Source organism: Euprymna scolopes, chromosome 11, assembly GCF_053919585.1.
Source record: "Euprymna scolopes isolate OS-2025 chromosome 11, ASM5391958v1, whole genome shotgun sequence".
NCBI lineage: Eukaryota > Metazoa > Mollusca > Cephalopoda > Sepiida > Sepiolidae > Euprymna > Euprymna scolopes.
Window position 1 is genome coordinate 338116 of NC_136492.1, and position 20595 is coordinate 358710.

Below are 20595 nucleotides of genomic sequence, written 5' to 3' on the forward strand. Positions count from 1 at the left end.
TTTGTATCAGTTCACCCGAATACCCTTTGGGGTTACAAAGTAGTTGCTTGTTTTCAGCGAATTGTCGATGAAATTATTAGTTCTGAGGACTTACACGACACCTTTGGATACCTGGACAATATTTTCATCTGTGGACAGGATCAGGAGCAACATGAGAATCTGGTGAAATTTATCAAAGTAACAGAAAAATGGAAAATGATGTACAATAAAGAAAAGTGTGTGTTTTCTGTGAATGAACTGAGCTCCATGGGTTATATCATTGGATCCAACGGTTAAATTAAACCCGACCCGAGAGGTGGAAGCCTTTAAAAGAACTCCCTTATCCAACTGATGGATAATCACTCAAGCGAGCCCCTGGTTTTTTCTCGTATTATTCAAAGTGGATCCATAGGTATTCTGATAAGATTCAGCCTCTTATTAAGACCAATTTATTTCCCCTTAATCAGGAAGCTCGAAATGCATTTGACAGTCTAAAGCTAGATATTGAATCAGCTGTAATAAAAACTATCGACGAGAATGCTCCCCTTGAGTTGGAGACTGATACCTCTGATTGTGCTCTTTCTGGAGTCCTCAACCAAAATGGTAGACCAGTTGGTTTTTCTCACAAACTCTACACAGCTCTGAACTAAATCATCCAGCTGTTGAAAAGGAAGCGGCTGCCATTATAGAAGCAGTTAGATATTGGCACCATTACCCTTTGGGGAGCACTTCAAACTTAATACTGATCAGAAATCAGTAAAATTTGTTTACGACCAAAATCACAATAGTCGAATAAAAAATGATAAATTGCTTCGTTGGAGATTGGAGCTTTCATGCTTCAATTTCAACATTATCTATTGCCCTGGTGAGAATAATCTTGTAGCTGACGCATTGACACGTGCTTCTTGCGCTACTGTGAATAGTAGCAACAACCTCCTCAATTTGCATCGATCCTTGTACCATCCTGGGATTACAAGGATGATGGTCTTCATAAGGAGTAGAAACCTCCCTTACTCTCTTGAGGATATTCGGCAGATGCCAAAGGACTGTAATGTTTGCAACAAGTGCAAACCAAGACTTTTTCGCCCTGTTGATGAGCATTTAATCAAATCAAATCAACCTTTTGAGAGGTTGAACCTCGATTTTAAAGGACCCCTACCTTCATCTACCCCAAATAAGTATATGTTGGTATTAGTTGATGAATACAGCAGCTTCCCATTTGTATACCCTTGCAAAGACACAAGTACCGAGAGTGTACTATAATCTTGCTCCCACCTGTTTTCTATATTTTAGTTTGATAATAGGCAAAGCAAAGGCAGTAGTGTTGGGTAGGAATTCCCTGGTTGAATTTCTATAAAAAGGGGTATACTCAGTGCAAAATAACAGTTGGTATCCTAGATATGTAAGAAAGGTGGGTCAACAGTTTATAGCAACAGAGAAGAATTGTAATGAGGAAAGCATGTAGGGTTTATGTAAGGCGCTTGATCTAAGCGGCCACAGATATTAGTCTTCTTTGGAGGACTTGTGGCTTCCTAGGAAACTTTCCTTAAAAGGTAGAGCCAGAGTATGTGCCACATGTTTTCCTCTCATCCTTTAACAACTGGCCATATTTTCCCTGCCTGCACAACACTTAAAGGCTCTTGTTGAACTTTTGTCCTCACTTATTTGGGACAAAGGAAAACACTGGGTGACCAGACAGGTCTGTATTCAACATCTGTGTGAGGGAGGCTTGTGAAAGCTGGACACTGAAAGGCTGGCCTTCCTGAGCCACTATACGCAAGAAGATCAACTGTAGCACCACACAGTTACTGCTTCTTTTCCCGGCCTCATTATCGCCCCCCCCCCACCATGTCGAGAGCCGTCACAGACCATGCGGAGAATCTACCTTCCTAAAAGAGTTCTGAGCCACGCAAAATGACTTGTGATCACTACCCATAGGAGGGCTGCCGATGACTCGCTATGCACGCATTTGGGTTGGCAGCAGAGTGAGATCCGCTTTACATTGAGCACTGGGTTTGAGTCATCTGAACAATTCAGAATTCTCTCTGACCTGGCGATTGGCCCGAAATGCACTTCCCCTCAACAACATACAATGTAGTTCTGGTTTTTTGGAGTCGCCTGCTTGTTCCTGTTGTGGAACAACAACAATAGAAATTACTAACCATGCTTTCTTTGATTGCCATGAACTCCTCCGGTAATGGTTGTATGTTATCTTCACCCGATTATGGTATCCAATGTCATTGACAGCATGAGGCCGCTGTGGGATTGGGAAAGACAAATGGTTTACATTACGATCCTGGCCGTGGCGAGAATGGTGATTTGGATGTTGCAACTACAAGATGGCTGGGGGTGTTGTCTTTTTTGGATCAGAATCTGATCAATTTCTGTAAACACCAACTATGGGTGAAGTTCAGATGTGATAGAAAGAGGTTGCATTGCACGGTATTTGACAGAAGATGGATACATGTAGCAAGTCTGTGTGTACAAAAGGAATCCAAATTTGAATACGTGTTCCCCGCCTAGGTGTGGAACGCGCAGTCTTGTCAAGTGTAACCTAATATTTAGCCTCTTAGCTAGCCTCCAAGGTCCCCACCCCCTCCTAACTGCAGTTTTTCATTTGACCCTTCCCTATAAATTTTACCCATCTTGGAGAGAAAGAAATCAATCACTAACACACTCCCCCTCTTCACCCATTAATTTTTCTTTTCTCCGTTTAGTCCCATCTTGAGAGCATCCCCACTTAGAGACTGTCCGGCAGAAGCTTAGGTTCCTTTACAAACCGAAGTGGAATGGGCGGCCTATAAACTAGACAGGGCTGGAGGGTCCTACTGTACTGTATTTTTTTCTTGCCCTGCCCTCGACACAAATGAATTATTGTACCATCATTGTTATCTTTTTTTGTTTTTACACGCCAATAAAAAATGTTTTAAACAATTGGGTTCTAAGTAGGATGTCCCCCAGTATGAAAGAGTGAATGCAGTATTATGGCGGAAGAAGATACTAGCTAAGAGAAACTTTTGTTTAGTTCTGGGGTGACAAGGATGACCAACGATCCCCATTTTTCCCTCTTTTGAGTTGGTCTTGTGCCTAAGTTTTTTGTTCATGTTCATTTTTAGTCTGAATAAAAGATTTAGTAGTTCAAAGTGTAGTATCTGTTCTTCAGATGCTGCATTCAAAAGTAATCTGTTTGGGAAAATGTGGGGGCAACCCTTCATATCAGACAATTCCTTTTGAAGCAATCAGTTTTGGTCAATATGAAGGAAACCTTTCATATCAGACAATTGCTATTTATTTATTTGGACCCTGAAAGGGTGGAGGAGGATGTGACAGGTACTGGAAGGGTGCAGGAGGGTGCGGCAGGCACTGGAAGACTGCAGGAGAGTGTGGCTTACGCTGGAAGGCTGTAGGAAGCTTATAATAATAATAATAGTAATAATAATAATAATAATAATAATAATAATAACTAGTGGGACCCGTGGAAATTTCACAGTGGACTCTTTCATATGTAATATATTGATGCGGGCATTCTGTTGATGTTCAGCATAAATGGAAATGCACTGATATTATTATAACTCTTTTGTTTAAACTGCAAAAGCAGGGACGCCCTGCATAGCCTGGTTGTAAAATAGGCTTAAATATGATATTTTTATTTATGCAGATTTCGTATATATTATTATAGAGTCAATTTTCTACCGATTCTTATATATTATAAAGGTGTGATTTCAAAAATTAAAATATATATTCATATGACTTGGGTACATCAGCTTGAATCGAAACCAAAACCAAAACCAAAACCAAAACTTAGAAAAAATATGTATGCATATATATATATATATATATATATATATATATATATATATATATATATATATATATATATATATATAAAGGAGATTAGAACAATAGTCTAAAGAGCTGAGTGTATTTTAATGTAACAGTGAAATTACTAGTTTAATTAAAATACAGGAAATAGAAAGTGCTCGTTGTAATTTAGATATATAATAAGCTCGATAGTTAAATGTCCTAGAGCTAATTCAATATTAAGTAATGTGATTGATAATTTAAATATATATATATATATATATATATATATATATATATATATATATAGAGATATATATATATATATATATATATATATATATATATATATAGAGAGAGAGAGAGAGAGAGAGAGAGAACTTGAGTTCCTTCTTATATACAACTTGAGTTTCTTCAGCTATAATCGAAACTGAAACCAAAACTTATAAAGAATTCTTGGTAAAATTATTTATTACAAGTAATGGAAGGTCATAACAATTAAACGACAGTCACTCAGTTAAAAAAAATGTAAGTGTGACACACAAAATATCACACGCGCTACTGTATTAATATATAGATAATTATTCGTCTAAGAATGTAATAAATTCCTTTATTTAAAATATATTGGAACATGTTTCGTCGGGGACGCCAAATCAGCGGAAGCAGTATCAGAATTTTTGTAGGAATTTTTGACACCCCTAACACGAAACTGCGAATACAATATAAAAATCTCGTAATTTCTCTGTTAAAAGTGGGTTATTTATTTTCTTTATGGATTATACTTCCAAAATAAACTATTACAGTTGTTTTAAAAGTAATAGAAATATTTTTTTTTAAAAACAGTAATGAATTTTCCGAACTCAATATTTTTCAATTAAAAATCTATCAAAATTTTTCTATTGATTCTATTTTTACGATATTTTCAGGGTCAATGTGAAATTTTATGTTCTTTCCAATAAATCGAATATAATATTTTAGACAAACGTTTTTTTTTTAAATTCACGACCCCCCCCATCCCAATTTTTAAGTGTCTATTAAAAAGTAAATACTTAATTTAGTAACCCGAAAGTAAATAATTAATTTACTCACAAATTGAAGAGAAAAGGTCAATACATAATATATTCAAATTTAAAAAAAAAAAGACATAGTGTTCTTTTAGAATTTTACCTGTAAAGTTTGAAGTTTAAAACCTTTTTTTTAAACCACGTTATTTGTTTTTTCTTTTTTTTTTTTTGTAATGGAACCTTGGTCCTTGCTCCTTTAATTGAAAAAAAAATTAGGGCTTGAATTACATTTTTCGAGGAGTTATAAGCTTGGAAAGACAGGGGGTCGAATAATTCACGCCTCCCATTTTGTAAATGTCTGATAATAATTAATTTAGACCCCGATAAGTACATAATTATTTACTCACAAATTGAAGAACAAAGGTCAATACATAATATATTCAAATTTAAAACAAAAAAACATATTGTTCTTGTAGAATTTTACCTGTAAAGTCCGAAGTTTAAAACCTTTTTAAAAAAAAAAACACGTTTTTGAAACAAAAATGTAGTAGGCAAAAAATAAATAAATAAATAAATGTTCTGTCAGCAACAGTACAACTTCAAAATAGTCAATATCGCCCACCTCCAGAAGAGAGGGAATTCCTGTCCGTGATAACCGTGGTAAAAGAAGACACACTCCAATCGCCAGAAACACCCACACACACAGTTTGCAGGACACTGCCGACTCGTCTCTAGCCTCCTGCTTTTATAGTGGCCGGGAATTATCCATTTGCATAATCACATGAGACAGAAACGTGATTTTCCGAGAGTTGCATGGGGTAAACGTTAATAAAAACCCCTGGACGCCAGCTTGGAATTCTCTTTTTCCCCCCAACTGGTGACACAACAGACATACCCGAGGTAAGCTCTTTTTCCCCTCATTTTAGTTATTGCTGCTTCTGCTACACTCCCCCCTGATCTCATGATCACAAATGGGGCAGGGGGGCAGTCGTCTCTGTCTGGTACTTCTCCGAAGAACCGGAGGCAGCACTTCCTCCCTGCCATCCTCCTCATCGCCATTATTGCCACCAGTCTGCTCCATAGGCGGTGTTTCACAATCAGGGCAGGGGGGCAGTATTCGTTTCTGTCGGGTACTCCTTCGTAGAGGCAAGACGGGTGGTCCTTCCTCCGCTTCTTCAGTATGTACATTGTATGGCTCAAAATCCTCTTCGTCGTCCTGCATCATACTCTCTGTCTTTTCAGAAGACATCATACTGTCTGAGTCTCCCTCTTCCTCCGATGTAACAACATAATGGCGAGGGCGCAAATCCTTCACGTGACGAGGCACACCGTCCACCAAAATCGACTGAGGGCTGATCACCTTGGTCACCTCACCCTTGCCGAACCTCGTGGTACATCGATTTTGCGGTCTTCTGACCCATACGCGATCTCCAACCTGGTAAAAGCTGTTCTTGGGACCTGGGGACGCAGTTGCGAGATTGGTCTCCTTTACTCGAACTTTGTATTGATAAATCCTGTTGGCAGGCGCAGTGGAGGGAGATGTGTCGTCTCTTGGTGTGATGTTATACCAGTAGACAGCCTCCTGTATGGGACAACACATTCTAGCCGCTATTCGTTTCACTGTACGATGACATCGCTCCGCTATGCCATTCCCGGCTGGAGCGTATGCACAACGGAATCGCAAGTGAACTCCCCATTTACATGCAAATGCTTGGAACATATTGCTGCAGAAAGCTGTGTCATTGTCTAAAAGGAGTTCATGCGGCGCGCCACGCTCGAGGAACACTGCCTCCAACTGATGAATCACGCTTGCCGAGTCCTGCCTTGCCAATTTCCTCCAAATGGAGAAACGCGATGGACCACAGTCTGTTAAAGTTAAAAAATGGAAGGTGCCATAATGCGTGATATCCATTCCAATTCTCTGCCAATTCTCGTTAACTCCCAGCTTTCCCTTTTCCCACCTGACTGGCGCTGGGTCAATGGACTGACATTCCTCGCATTTCTGTATGACCGTTCTGACAGTTGCTTTTGTCGTGGTTGGACATCTTCTCCTGACAAAGTAGGTAGTGCGTCGCACCCCCGGATGTCCACTATCTTTGTGAATAGCCATGATTTGACTCTCATCCAGCTCGTCTGTGTGGACCGCGCCTATCACTGGGTCAAGACCGTTTTTCTTTTTCATTGCCTCAAACCACCGCTGTGGCACTCGTGTCAGTCGGTCAGCAATGTTTCGTGCTGATGGAACCAGTGTCACATCCACTGTCAGCCCGTACTCTTTCACGAGCTCCTTAAGAGTGCTTAATCGCCTCCTAATAAGCATCTCGCTTGCTGCTTTAGTGCGTACTCGCGCCTTTCCAGTTAGCGTGTCCGAGACCCAATGGTATACGCAAACAGAATCTGTCTTTATGTGTAGCACCTTGCTCTGCCACTGGAGAGCCAAATTGATGCCTTTCAATACGGCATCCAGTTTAGCCAAGTTGATATGTTGAGAGTCATCTTCAGGTCGCAGCCAACATGCATCTTCCAGCACAGTTTCACACATCTCCAAGGCTGCCCCAATTGCTAGGGAGCTAGCATCGACCCATACATTCAGCTCTTCGCCGTCCACACACCAATTTCCCTGTGCCGGATCGTTCTGCTGTGCAGATTTTAAGGTTTCGAACATCATACGATGTAGTACAGCGTCCCTTGCTTCATCATCCCAGCCCTTCGTTACCGAACTTACTCTCCTTCTGAGTATTCCGCAAGCCACACGAAGCCAACCGCACACCGGAAAGTGCCCGACAAGTCGACCACACAGGGAAAAGATTGTTCGTCGCGTAACAATACTGGGAGCCTCCGGAATTGCATTTCCTCGCTTCCACCGCAGTTCATTGCGTTCCATCCTGACTGCCAATCCCAGCACCCGTGCACCGTCCTTCAACTGCTCCGGGTTCTTGCACTCCAACCCGAACTGCGCGAGGTGTTCTCTCACACGGGTCGCGGGCACCACGTCTTCATTGACAAAAATGTCATCAATGTAAGCAGATGCTGCGCGGCTTATAACTTCTTCCTGAGATAGTACTTCGCTGACAATTGCTCTCATTATCAAGGGAGCCACATTCAAACCAAACCCCAGACGGGTCAGACAGTATTTTTTCCCATCGATTTCCACAGTCTGGTATGGCCACAGTGTCTCATGGACCCGGACTTGTAGGTATGCTCTTCTGAGGTCCAGTAGAGACACGTTAGCACCTTTTTGTCTCCACTCACGCAGCTTAGCCGCACAAACATCTGCGTTGGCCGTAAATGCGTCTACGTAATGATTTAGCTCCCGGTAGTCCATTACCGGGCGCACTTTGGCTTTGTTCTGCTGTATCACAGCCATCAGGGGAATTAGACCTTTGGGGGGTCCCAATTTATCCTCTGGGTATGGCACGAGCCAACCATTATCTATCCAGGTGTGGAGCTCCTGTGTGTATTCTTCACGAATTTCTGCTGGCACTGGGTACTCTGACACTCGATTATGCAGCCTTTCAGGGGGGTGGTCCACAGACCATTTCCACGATGCGGTCCACGTTCGGTTTTGATGGTCAAAGGTAGCAGTGAAATCTGGTTCATCGATAGAAATGGCTGCGCATTTAATACTTTTCCTGGCGCCCAGCCGCACTGATCCTGTAGGCTTGACAACGACACCTCCTAGAGCTTTTATGACGTCGATCCCTAGAAGCAAGTCAAATCCCAGTGGCTTGCCATGCACCACCAACACATCGACTCTGGCAGACACACCTTCATCAGTGGATACAGAGACCGTTCCAACACCGCAGCACGCATGGGACATTCCACCAATTGTGTTGACATTTACGTTTGTTTTTCTCCAAGACCGGCACCTGTCTGCATGTAAAATTGTCCTGGAGCATCCTGTATCAATAAGCGCCAAACATCGCGTCCCGTCAACATGGATGCTTATCACCGGGAGCGTCGTGTTCACATCTTGGTTGGGAAGGAGACTGGCGCTTATGCGTCCTCCCCTTGCTCGTTTCCCGAGCAGTTCCGAGCCCAGTGTCCACTCTCACCGCAACGGTAACACCGTGTTCCACGTTTTCGACAGTCCCTTGCAAGGTGGCCTTTAACATTGCATTTGAAACAGGTCACGTTAACAGGATTATTCTGGGCCCTGTTGTTGGGTGAGCGTGTGGCCGCAACCACATCCTGATTTTGTTCGCCAGTCGTCGTCAAAATTCTCGCTCTCGACATTAGCTCCCCCATGGTCAGGGCTTTGATGTTCGGCACCTGTTGAAGAGCAATTGAGATGGTGTCAGGGAATCCAGTGACAAAAATTAATTTTGTGAGTCTCTCTGAGCTTTCTCCTGTGAATCCGGCCAATCCAACCAACTGCCTGATTTTGTTGGCGTACACATCCACACGTTCACCAGCCCATCTAACCATAATTATTTTTCTATATGCTGCAAACGCGTCATCAGTAAATGCCTCCTTTAATCGAGCCTCAATCTGGTCTATTTTCTTTTGATCGTCCTCCTCCATTTCCATGTAGAGGGCCAGCGCATCGCCTTCCAGGTATAAAGGTAGCAGACTCGCTACGTCATCCACCTGCTGAAGTTGTGCGACAAGTCTCACTTTTTTCAGCCACGCTACAACGTCTCCCTTGCCAGAGAACGGCTTGATAATATCACTGCTTATCCGCACCTTCGCCATATTCGGGCCGAAATAGCTTGAAACAAAAATGTAGTAGGCAAAAAATAAATAAATAAATAAATGTTCTGTCAGCAACAGTACAACTTCAAAATAGTCAATATCGCCCACCTCCAGAAGAGAGGGAATTCCTGTCCGTGATAACCGTGGTAAAAGAAGACACACTCCAATCGCCAGAAACACCCACACACACAGTTTGCAGGACACTGCCGACTCGTCTCTAGCCTCCTGCTTTTATAGTGGCCGGGAATTATCCATTTGCATAATCACATGAGGCAGAAACGTGATTTTCCGAGAGTTGCATGGGGTAAACGTTAATAAAAACCCCTGGACGCCATCTTGGAATTCTCTTTTTCCCCCCAACTGGTGACACAACAGACATATCCGAGGTAAGCTCTTTTTCCCCTCATTTTAGTTATTGCTGCTTCTGCTACAGTTTTTTTTTTTTTTTTTTTTTAATGAAATCTTGGTCCTTGCTCCTTTAATTGAAAAAAAAATTAGGGCTTGAATTGCATTTTTCGAGGAGTTATAAGCTTGGAAAGATGGGGTGGAATTATTCGCTATTTTCACGAAATTTCTGACACTGCCATAAACGATGCATGCACTCGAGAAACATGCCGAAATGGCAGCATGACTTCTCAAAACAAACACTACAAATACTAGATCTTCAACTGGAAGCTGAAGAATGTCTTGTTTTCGTCTGCTTTGGGTTCACATCAATGAATCTTGTAATCCCCCCCTCATGTAAATATTAAAATGTTGCCATAAATTAAAAATAATACTAATGTTATCCGCGATATTCATGAAAGATATCAGCTCTATTTCGAAATGATTTTATTTTTAATTTTCAGGTGCTGAGCTCCAATCCCTGGTCCCCCCTCGCCGATCTTTCACGAAAAACACTCGTCTAGCTGAAACCACTGTCAAAAATTTTCCCACTCTTTATCTGTACCAAAACCAAAACGTAGATTCTATGAACAAAGTTTCTTTAATGCACTCCTGTGGAACTCTGTTCCGTCTGCCTGTTTCCTACCTGACTACAACCTGGGTGTCTTCAAGTCTAACATAAAGAAATTCCTGATGAACCGCCCCCTTAAGTAGACACTTCATCAAATCTCAACACTAAGGTACTGTACACGCAATAACCTTTATCCCTGAGTAACCACCTTGTAAAAAAAAAAAAAGAAAAAAATCCTAAGTTTTGTTTTCTGCGAAATTGTTCTTCCGGTCGCCATCTTGAATCGGCTTGCGAAGTCAGTCAGTCACACTTGAAAACTCGTTTTCTTTATAAAAGCAGTTAAAGCCAACCGAAAGCAGATAATAAAACAAAAAGTAAGTATTACTACATGAATTTAGTATCTATTTTTTCACATTTGAAGAATACGTTAAAAATGTAAGGGAGATAATTATATTTACTAAGCGAATAATCATAAAATATTAAAAGTCTACACAACTGAATTTTACGTTGAGATTTGTAATAATTTTTTACTTACCAGAACTCGATGTGGAGGAGTGAAACGATGGAGTTAGTGTAGCAGCAGTCGTTCAAGAAAGAAGTCGGTACCTGCTTGATCGACTGACTTTGAAGCAACATTTGCATAGAATCGACAGCAGATTTGCCGTTTAGTTGTACAAATAGCCTCGAACCATGTATTCACTAAAAGGTACTTGTTCGGTCGACACTGGTATATATTGCTTAATATAAACAGAAGTTTGTTTACGTGAAATTCAATTTAAATTAACCACGTTGTTTAACAAATAAAAAATAAAAAAAGAAATAATGCAAGATTAAGTTTTAAAATGATTAAATGTGTTTTATTTTATAATTTAAAAATAAAAACATTGATTGAAAAATAATAAAATTTTGGTTTAATTTGACGTAGATAATATCCTCGGATATGATGATGCACGAAAGGGTGCCAGGAAAACTCGTCTCGGGAAAACTCGTCTCCGGAAAACTCGTCTCCGGAAAACTCGTCTCGGGAAAACTCGTCCCCTTTCGCTAGGTAGGAAAACTGGTCCCTTATTGAATAAATATCGATTGAAAACACATTTTATGATCGTTCTTGAAGGAGATATTGTTTTTTAAAATAAACTATAGCCCCCCCCCCATAATATTTTTAAAAAAATATTTTTACTTGTTTAATGTTTTTTTTTGTATTTTTAATAAAAGCGTTTATTAGGTGCCCGGAAAACTCGTCCCGGGAAAATTCGTCTCCGGAAAACTCGTCTCCGGAAAACTCGTCTCGGTAAAACTCGTCCCCTTTCGCTAGGTAGGAAAACTGGTCCCTTATTGAATAAATATCGATTGAAAACACATTTTATGATCGTTCTTGAAGGAGATATTGTTTTTTAAAATAAACTATAGCCCCCCCCCATAATATTTAAAAAAAAAATATTTTTACTTGTTTAATGTTTTTTTTTTTTTTTTTTTTTTTTTTAATTAAAATCGATATTCTAAGTGTCCGTTTTCTACCTAACTGGCTAAGTTCTTAGTGGTTTAACTTATTTTAAAGCGTTTATTATGTTCATACAAAGTTAATTACGAATTTCTTTTTGTTCTTATTTTAACGATGTTTTTTGGAGTCATAAACAAAAAAAAAAAAAACCCAAAAATTAAAAAACAGGGAGCGATTCGATTCTTCGTTACGCTTTTGGTTTTGTTTTTTAATAATGATAGTTTTTTGTTATTATGTTTTTGTTTTCTCTCAAACCAAATGCACTCATGCGTTATTTAAAATTATAATTTTATCAATTATCAACATTTATTGTTGTCCTGTCAAATTTTGCAAAAATTAACTAATAAGTTAAAAACGAAATATTTTTTTGGTGCGAGAGATGCCATGTGCTAACAATCTCTCGTTAACTCATTTTTAAATTTTTACTTCAAAATTCTAAAATCAATCATTAAGAGAAAAAGTAATCACTAAATAAATTTATTAATCAATTTTATTGAAAACTCCGCTATCGTTTATCAAGAATCTTTTTAATTTCATTTTTTGTTGGTTGTTTTTCGAAGGGAGATATAGTTCTTACCCCCACACACACACTCTGTCTCTAAATTATATTTTAAAAAATATTAAAATTTATTATTTTTTTTTAAACCAAATCTCCCTTGGTAATTTCTTTAATTTTCTATTTTTTAGCGATTATCAAGACCCCTAAGATGTGATATAGTACCGGACATTATTTATCATTCTCACGTAACACTCGACATGTTTTTTGTTTGTTTTCTGTGGGTTTTTTTCTTTACCGAATAAACGATTCCAAATAAATTAAACAACATAGTCGGCGAGGTAGAAAAATCGATTTTACCCTTTTATAAATAACAGTAAATAAGTAAATTCTTTTTATATTAATATATATAAAAAAAAAATGCGGTCTCGTTTATGAACATAATAAACGTTTTAAAATAAGTGAAACCACTAAGAACTTAACCAGTTAGGTAGAAAACGGACACTTAGATAAATCGGGGTTTGTATTACTGTACACATAGATTCGAAAAAGTTGTCAAAAAACAAATATATAACAAATAAATATTATCAAAGGCAAGATAAGTTACTTTTCTACCAAACTGGATACATTTTTCGTGTTTTTATTCAATGTAACATGTTTATTCAGCTCGAAAAACATGCAGTGTTTACCGATGTATTGGAAAATTCAAAATGGCGCCCGACACTCTCTTTAAATGGTAAGTTTGGGAAAAGGTGTTATAAATAATAAACTAGACAAAATATTATTAAAAAAAACACCAAATATATGTCAACTTATGTCACGGTAACATATATTGAGCGAATTTCTAACAGTATTTTGTCTAGTTTATTATTTATAACATCTTTTCCTGAACTTACCGTGTTAAAGAGAGAGTCGGGTGCCATCTTGAATTTTCCAATACATCGGTAAACACTGTATGCTTTTCGAGCTGAATAAACATGTTACATTGAATAAAAACACGAAAAATATATCCAGTTAGGTAGAAAAGTAACTTATCTTGCCTTTGATAACATATATTTGTTATATATTTGTTTTTGACAACTTTTTCGAATCTATGTGTACAGTAATACAAACCCGAAAATCGATTTTATTTAAAAAAAACAAAAACATTAAACAAGTAAAAATATATTTTAAAAATATTATGGCGGCTATAGTCTATTTTAAAAAACAATATCCTTCAAGAACGATCATAAAATGTGTTTTCAATCGATATTTATTCAATAAGGGACCAGTTTTCCTACCTAGCGAAAGGGATTGAGTTTTCCGGGGTCGAGTTTTCCGGAGACGAGTTTTGCCGAGACGAGTTTTCCCGAGACGAGTTTTCCCGGGACGAGTTTTCCTAAATTCGAAATTATAATAGTTTTTTTTTTTTGTTGTTATGTTTTTGTTTTCTCTCATACCAAATGCACTCATGCATTATTTAAAATTATAATTTTATCAATTATCAACATTTATTATCGTCCTGTCAAATTTTGCAAAAATTAACTAATAAATTAAAAGCGAAATATTTTTTGGCGCGAGAGATGCCATATGCTAACAATCTCTCGTTAACTCATTTTTAATTTTTTAAATTTTTACTTCAAAATTCTAAAATCAATCATTAAGAGAAAAAGTAATCATTAAATAAATTTATTTATTAATAAATTCTATTGAAAACTCCGCTATCGTTTATCAGGAATGTTTTTAATTTCATTTTTTGTTGGTTGTTTTTCGGAGGGAGATATAGTTTTTACCCCCACCCCTCTCTCTAAATTATATTTTTAAAAATATTAAAATTTAATTCTTTTTAAAACCAAATAGGGTTTGTATTACTGTACACATAGATTCGAAAAAGTTGTCAAAAAACAAATACATTACAAATAAATGTTATCAAAGGCAAGATAAGTTACTTTTCTACCAAACTGGATATATTTTTCGTGTTTTGATTCAATGTAACATGTTTATTAAGCTCGCAAACCATAAAGTGTTTACCGATGTATTGGAAAATTCAAGATGGCGTCTGACTCCGTCTTTAATACGGTAAGTTTGAGAAAAGGTGTTATAAATAAAAAGGTGCCGGGAAAACTCGTTCCGGGAAAACTCGTCTCGGGAAAACTCGTCCCCTTTTGCTAGGAAGGAAAACTGGTCCCTTATTGAATAAATATCGATTGAAAACACATTTTATGATCGTTCTTGAAGGAGATATTGTTTTTTAAAATAAACTATAGCCCCCCCTCCATAATATTTAAAAAAAAATATTTTTACTTGTTCAATGTTTTTTTTGTGTTTTTAATAAAAGCGTTTATTATGTTCATAAACGAGACCGCATATTTTTTTTATATTAATATAAAAAGAATTTACTTATATACTGTTGTTTATAAAAGGGTAAAATCGATTTTTCTACCTCGCCGACTATGTTGTTTATTTAATTTATTTGGAATCGTTTATTTGGTAAAGAAAAAAAAACAGAAAACAAACAAAAAACATGTCGAGTGTTACGGGAGAACGAGAAATAATGCCCGGTATATCACATCTTAGGGGGTCTTGATAATCGCTAAAAAATAGAAATTACTGAGGGAGATTTGGTTTTAAAAAGAAAATAATAAATTTTAATATTTTTTAAAATATAATTTAGAGAGAGAGGGGGGGGGGATAAAACCTATATCTCCCTTCGAAAAGCAACCAACAAAAAATGAAATTAAAAAGATTCTTGATAAACGATAGCGGAGTTTTCAATAAAATTGATTAATAAATTTATTTAGTGATTACTTTCTCTCTTTCTTATTGATTTTAGAATTTTGAAGTAAAAATTAAAAAAATTAAAAATGAGTTAACGAGAGATTGTTAGCACATGGCATCTCTCGCGCCAAAAAAATATTTCGCTTTTAACTTATTAGTTAATTTTTGCAAAATTTGACAGGACGACAATAAATGTTGATAATTGATAAAATCATAATTTTAAATAACGCATGAGTGCATTTGGTATGACAGAAAACAAAAACATAACAACAAAAAACTATCATTATTAAAAAACAAAACCAAAAGCGTAACGAAGAATCGAATCGCTCCCTGTTTTTTAATTTTTGGGTTTTGTTTTTTTTATTGTTTTTATGACTCCAAAAAACATCGTTAAAATAAGAACAAAAAAAAAATTGTAATTAACTTTGTATGAACATAATAAACGCTTTAAAATAAGTTAAACCACTAAGAACTTAGCCAGTTAGGTAGAAAACAGACACTTAGAATATCGATTTTATTTGAAAAAAAAAACAAAAAACATTAAACAAGTAAAAATATTTTTTTAAAAATATTATGGGGGGGGCTATAGTTTATTTTAAAAAACAATATCTCCTTCAAGAACGATCATAAAATGTGTTTTCAATCGATATTTATTCAATAAGGGACCAGTTTTCCTACCTAGCGAAAGGGGACGAGTTTTCCCGAGACGAGTTTTCCGGAGACGAGTTTTCCCGGAATGAGTTTTCCTAAATTCGCACAAAAGCACTTCTTCCTTGTTCATGCCTCTCCACAAGAATTCTATCATATGCAACCCAAAATTACTGCAATGATAAGGAAAGTGAGCGTAATGGCTGGTAACGAGGAATGGCCGATCCTCATCAGTGCTAGTGTCATATCAGTAGCAATATACATAGATGATAAAACGCTTTGGATAATCACAGATTTCAAGGGGGTTTTGATAAAATCGTTATATTTTAAAAATCCAAGCACTTTAAGTCCTCAAAATGCAACCGTTTTGTTCGGAAATGAATATCCTTTCAAATGAATTAATAAATAATAATGTACATTATGATGTATTTTAAGAGTTTTAAGCAAATAAAGTAATAAAAATGTTAAGATCATAAAACAGTGTTTTCGGTAAGATTTTGTAATTCCCCCTCCCCCCGATTTGTAAATTGTCGTACTGCGTTTGTGTTGAAAATTTTTTCATGAAATTTGGAAATTAACTAGAAGAGATATCACTTTAATAGATTCGGATGTCCGAAATTCTTTTGACAACTCATTTTTGTTGTGTTTAAAATAAAGTTCAACATGACAAGTATTGAAAATTTTGAGAAAAAAATTCTTCGGACATTCATTGTTAAATAAATCAATCTTTTTACTATTTTTATTTGTTAAAAGTAAAATTATATCCTGCTTTCTCTTGTGATACCGAGCAATTTAAAATCATGGTACCTGGAAAAAAACATTCTATTTTTAAAAAAAAACTATCTAAATACTATCAGTGATAGCATTGATGCAAACAAACGATTTTTTGTTAATTTTTTATTCCAGAACAAATCAAAAATTAAAAAAATGAAAATATGAATATAAAAAAAATCTTCTTGCATATTTAGTTGGAGCTATTTTGTTATCAGAACATAATTAGCTTAATTAGAGCTATTCAATTATCAGAATATCTAATTAAAGCAATTCCGACCAGTCTGGCGTTGTTTCAGGTCAAAATTTAAAAATATTTATATGGTTGAAAAGACAAGAAAATAAGCTTTGTAAATGTTGTGGTTGCAAGGTTGAACAATAATTAGTAAGGAAATACAATGAAGACGCAAACAACAAGATAACGTAATAATAAGTGTATTAAAGAAAAGGTATATTTACAATATGTACAAATGACGGTGTCGAGTCAGAGAGTCTTGGTGGGAGGACATGTACGCTCTTCGGCGTCACTTCCGGTGGCATTTGAGTAAGACACACCAAGGCCAACCTAGGCTTGCCATTTATAGTGTTATGTTATTCGCATATGCAAATAAGTGGTTGCCACCACAACACCCCCCTCCCAAGATTTGAAGTCACACAGATTTCAATATCTTTTTCTTTTTGGATTTACCATTAATGGTTCATTCACTTTTCTTTTCCTACCTGATCTTCGTGGTTCAGGTGCATTTTGAGGCGGTTCCAAATTAAAAGATTCGTATATGATATCTATGGTGTCCTCCTCTTCGACTGTTGTCGTATCATCATCATCTTGGATATGACGTTTTTTTATCTGATTTAAGTGCCTTTTATGTATATTCTGTGGACCTTTAATCATGTATGTACAATCACCAATGCGTTTATCCACTACTCCACATTCCCAGTAAGATGTGTTATTTCTGTAGCACTTAAAATATACTCGATCTCCCGAGTTATATTTCTTTCTTCTCGTGTGTGTAGTGTTTCAGATAATTGCCTGCCTTGGCAATAGTTTGTCAAACGCTGATTTTACCTTTCTGGCAAACATTAGATCAGCTGGTGATATGTTTGATGGTGTACTAGGATGTGGTGTAATCCTATATACTTGCAAAAATTGTTGCAAAGCTTTTTCTGTTGGTGTTCCAATGGATTTCTTTAACGCTCGTTTTAGCGTGTCCGCGAGGCCGTTCGACCTTGGATGATACGGCGGAGTCGTGATATGCTTCACTCGGAACGTGTCGCAAAATTCCTTAAACTCTGCGGATGTGAACTGCGTTCCGTTGTCAGTGACCAGTGTGTCTGGTACACCGAATCTTGCAAACAACTCGTGTAGGAACCCTATTGAGTTGTTCATTGTTGGATTCCTGCAACGCATTACCTCCGGCCATTTTGTGAAACTATCCACTACAATTAAATAATAGTTTTCACCTACTGGACCAGCGAAGTCCATGTGGATTCTCGACCATGGTTGGTCGGTTTTCAGCCAAGGTTTGTGTACTATAGGTGGAGATTTTGCCGCTAACTGGCATCCTTTACATTTATCAATTGTTGTCGCTATGTTAGTGTCCATGTTACGCCAGTACACGTAGCTTCTCATTAACGACTTCATTCAATTTATCCCCGGATGTCCTGTGTGGAAATCTCTTAACATCTTATTCTGCAATGTTTTGGGTACTACCACTCTCTCGCTGTACAGTAACACATCGTCAGATATGGAGAAAACCTCCTGCACCTTTGTGTCCGTTATAATTTTCTCTTTTATGTCCCTTATATATTCGTCTTTCTCGGCTTCCCTTTTAATGTCCGACAAAGTTACGGGTAGTTCCTTAATGATGTTTGCTACCATATTTTTTACTTAAACATTTGTCCGAATTGCTGCAATGACTGATTCTTCCAGATTGTGTTTCTGTGGTATCAGTCTTGACAGTCCATCCGCATGGCAAATCTTTTTTGATGCTAGATGTTGTAGCTGGAAATCGTAATTAAGTAGTATTGTACCCCAGCGCAGCAATCTATTTGCGGTGTATACCGGCAATCCTTTTTTTGATCCATAGATCGTGACTAACGGTTTATGGTCGGTTTCAAGTATGAATTGTCTACCATATAAATATCGGTGAAATTTAGTCAAAGATTATGCTCAACACTTCTTTTTCGATTTGTGAATATGCCCTTTCGGCTGGTATCAGCGTTCTCGAAGCGTGCGCTATTGGTTTTCTAGACCCATCCGGCATAATATGTTGAATGCATGCTCCTAAGCCGTAGGAGCTAGCATCACTAGCGACGACTATTTTTAAGTTTGTGTCAAAGTGCGTTAAGAATAATTCGGATGTTAGTGCGCTTTTGTCAAAAGCGGTTTGACATTCTTGCGTCCAGTTCCACGGTTTATCCTTTTTAAGCAGATTATTTAAGGAGGCTCGCAAGTTATGCATTCCTTCAATAAAAGATTGGTAATAATTTGCGAGTCCTAAGAAACTCTGCAAGGTTGTTACATTATCGGGTGCTGGCATATTTTTTATTGCCGCAGATCTGTCTGGGTCTGGACGTCGTCCATGTTTGTTTATTATGTGTCCAAGATACTTAATCTCGCTCATACAAAAGTCACATTTACTTTCTTTTACTTTAAAGCCGAATTCTTGTATTCGAGTAAATACTTGTTTCAAATGTTCCTTATGTTCTTCTAGGGATTTGCTCCTGACAACAATGTCGTCCAGGTATGCACATGCGCACTCAATACCACTTAGCATGGTGTCCATCGCTTGCTGAAAGATGGCAGGCGCTACTTTGATGCCAAAAGGCAATCGGTTGTATTTGTATAATCCCTTATGCGTATTGATGCATAGTATTTTTGAGCAATTCTCCTCGACCGGTATTTGCAAATACGTGTCGCTCAAGTCTATCTTGGAGAAGATATTACCCCCATTCAACTTCGTGAATATTTCCTCTAGGCTTGGTAGGGGGTAATGGTGATCTTTTAATAGGGAGTTGACCCCGGTTGAAAAATCTGCGCACACTCTAACTTCGTCATTCTTTTTCTTTACATATACGGTGGAGGCTGCCCACTCGCTGTGTTCTATTTTTGATAGAATTCCCATCTGTTCCAATCTATTTAATTCTTTATCAATCTTTTCCAACCCAGCGAACGGAACATTTCGCTTTTTTCTAAAAATTGGGCTGGCGTTTTCTTTAAGTTCAAACGAAGCCTTGAATTTATTGCAGCAACCCAAGTTAGTCGTGAATGCCTCAGGAAATAATTCTTTTAAATCGTCTTTTATATTTACTGTTGTTGGAGAACATTCTAATTTTTTACAGAATGTATTGATTGGCTTATCCCATAGTCCGAATTTCTCAATTAAATCTATTTCAAACAGATTTTCACTATTTTTTAGTACAAATATTTTTAATTTCTTCAAAATCCCTTTCCATTTTATCGGGAGGACAACTTCTCTTTCAAATTTTATACCACCACCAGTTACCGTCCGGGCTGCTTTACTAGTTTTCATCATGGCCGGTTTTCCCAACTTTTTCCACGTATTCAGGTTTATTATAGAAACATCGGAGCCGGAGTGAGTTGTAACTTTATTACTTTATTGATGTTTTAAATATTTCCACTTTTACGTATTTTCGCCGATCTTTGTCTAATTTTGTATTTTATTTTGTTTGCTGTACTCTCTTTCTGGTGTAATCTTTATATCTGCAGCAATCGCTTTTGTGTCCCACCTTCTTACAAATGTAGCATTTTTTCTTCTTATAAGGACAATCTGATTCCCAATGCTTTTCTGCACATCTCTTACAGTTATATCTAGGAAGAGGCTTGTTATATTGTGTACTATATTTATGGTTATTATCTTTGGAATATCCCGTTCCATTGCTTTTCTTTGTAAAGTTCTTGGTTGGTGCGTAAGGTTTTCTAACTTTTCTTACATATGCCACTCCGGATTCTTCTATATTTTTTTAA

The 20595-nt window shown here is 37.2% G+C and overlaps 1 protein-coding gene and 1 long non-coding RNA gene across 3 annotated transcripts in view; one reads left to right on the top strand and one right to left on the bottom strand.

Moving 5' to 3' along the window:
- The window catches only part of LOC145287707 (uncharacterized), a 68741-nt gene extending 57585 nt beyond the window's left edge, over nucleotides 1-11156 (bottom strand). The window contains exon 1 of one of the 2 annotated variants that reach the window (XM_080135461.1): nucleotides 10970-11156. The gene's annotated coding sequence lies outside the window, so the exon portion shown is untranslated. The remainder of the gene's footprint in view (nucleotides 1-10969) is intronic. The other variant, XM_080135462.1, reaches the window with a different exon arrangement.
- The window catches only part of LOC145287710 (uncharacterized), a 31004-nt gene continuing 21101 nt past the window's right edge, over nucleotides 10693-20595 (top strand). Inside the window, exon 1 of the long non-coding RNA XR_013869176.1 lies at nucleotides 10693-10808. This is a non-coding gene — a long non-coding RNA (uncharacterized LOC145287710). The remainder of the gene's footprint in view (nucleotides 10809-20595) is intronic.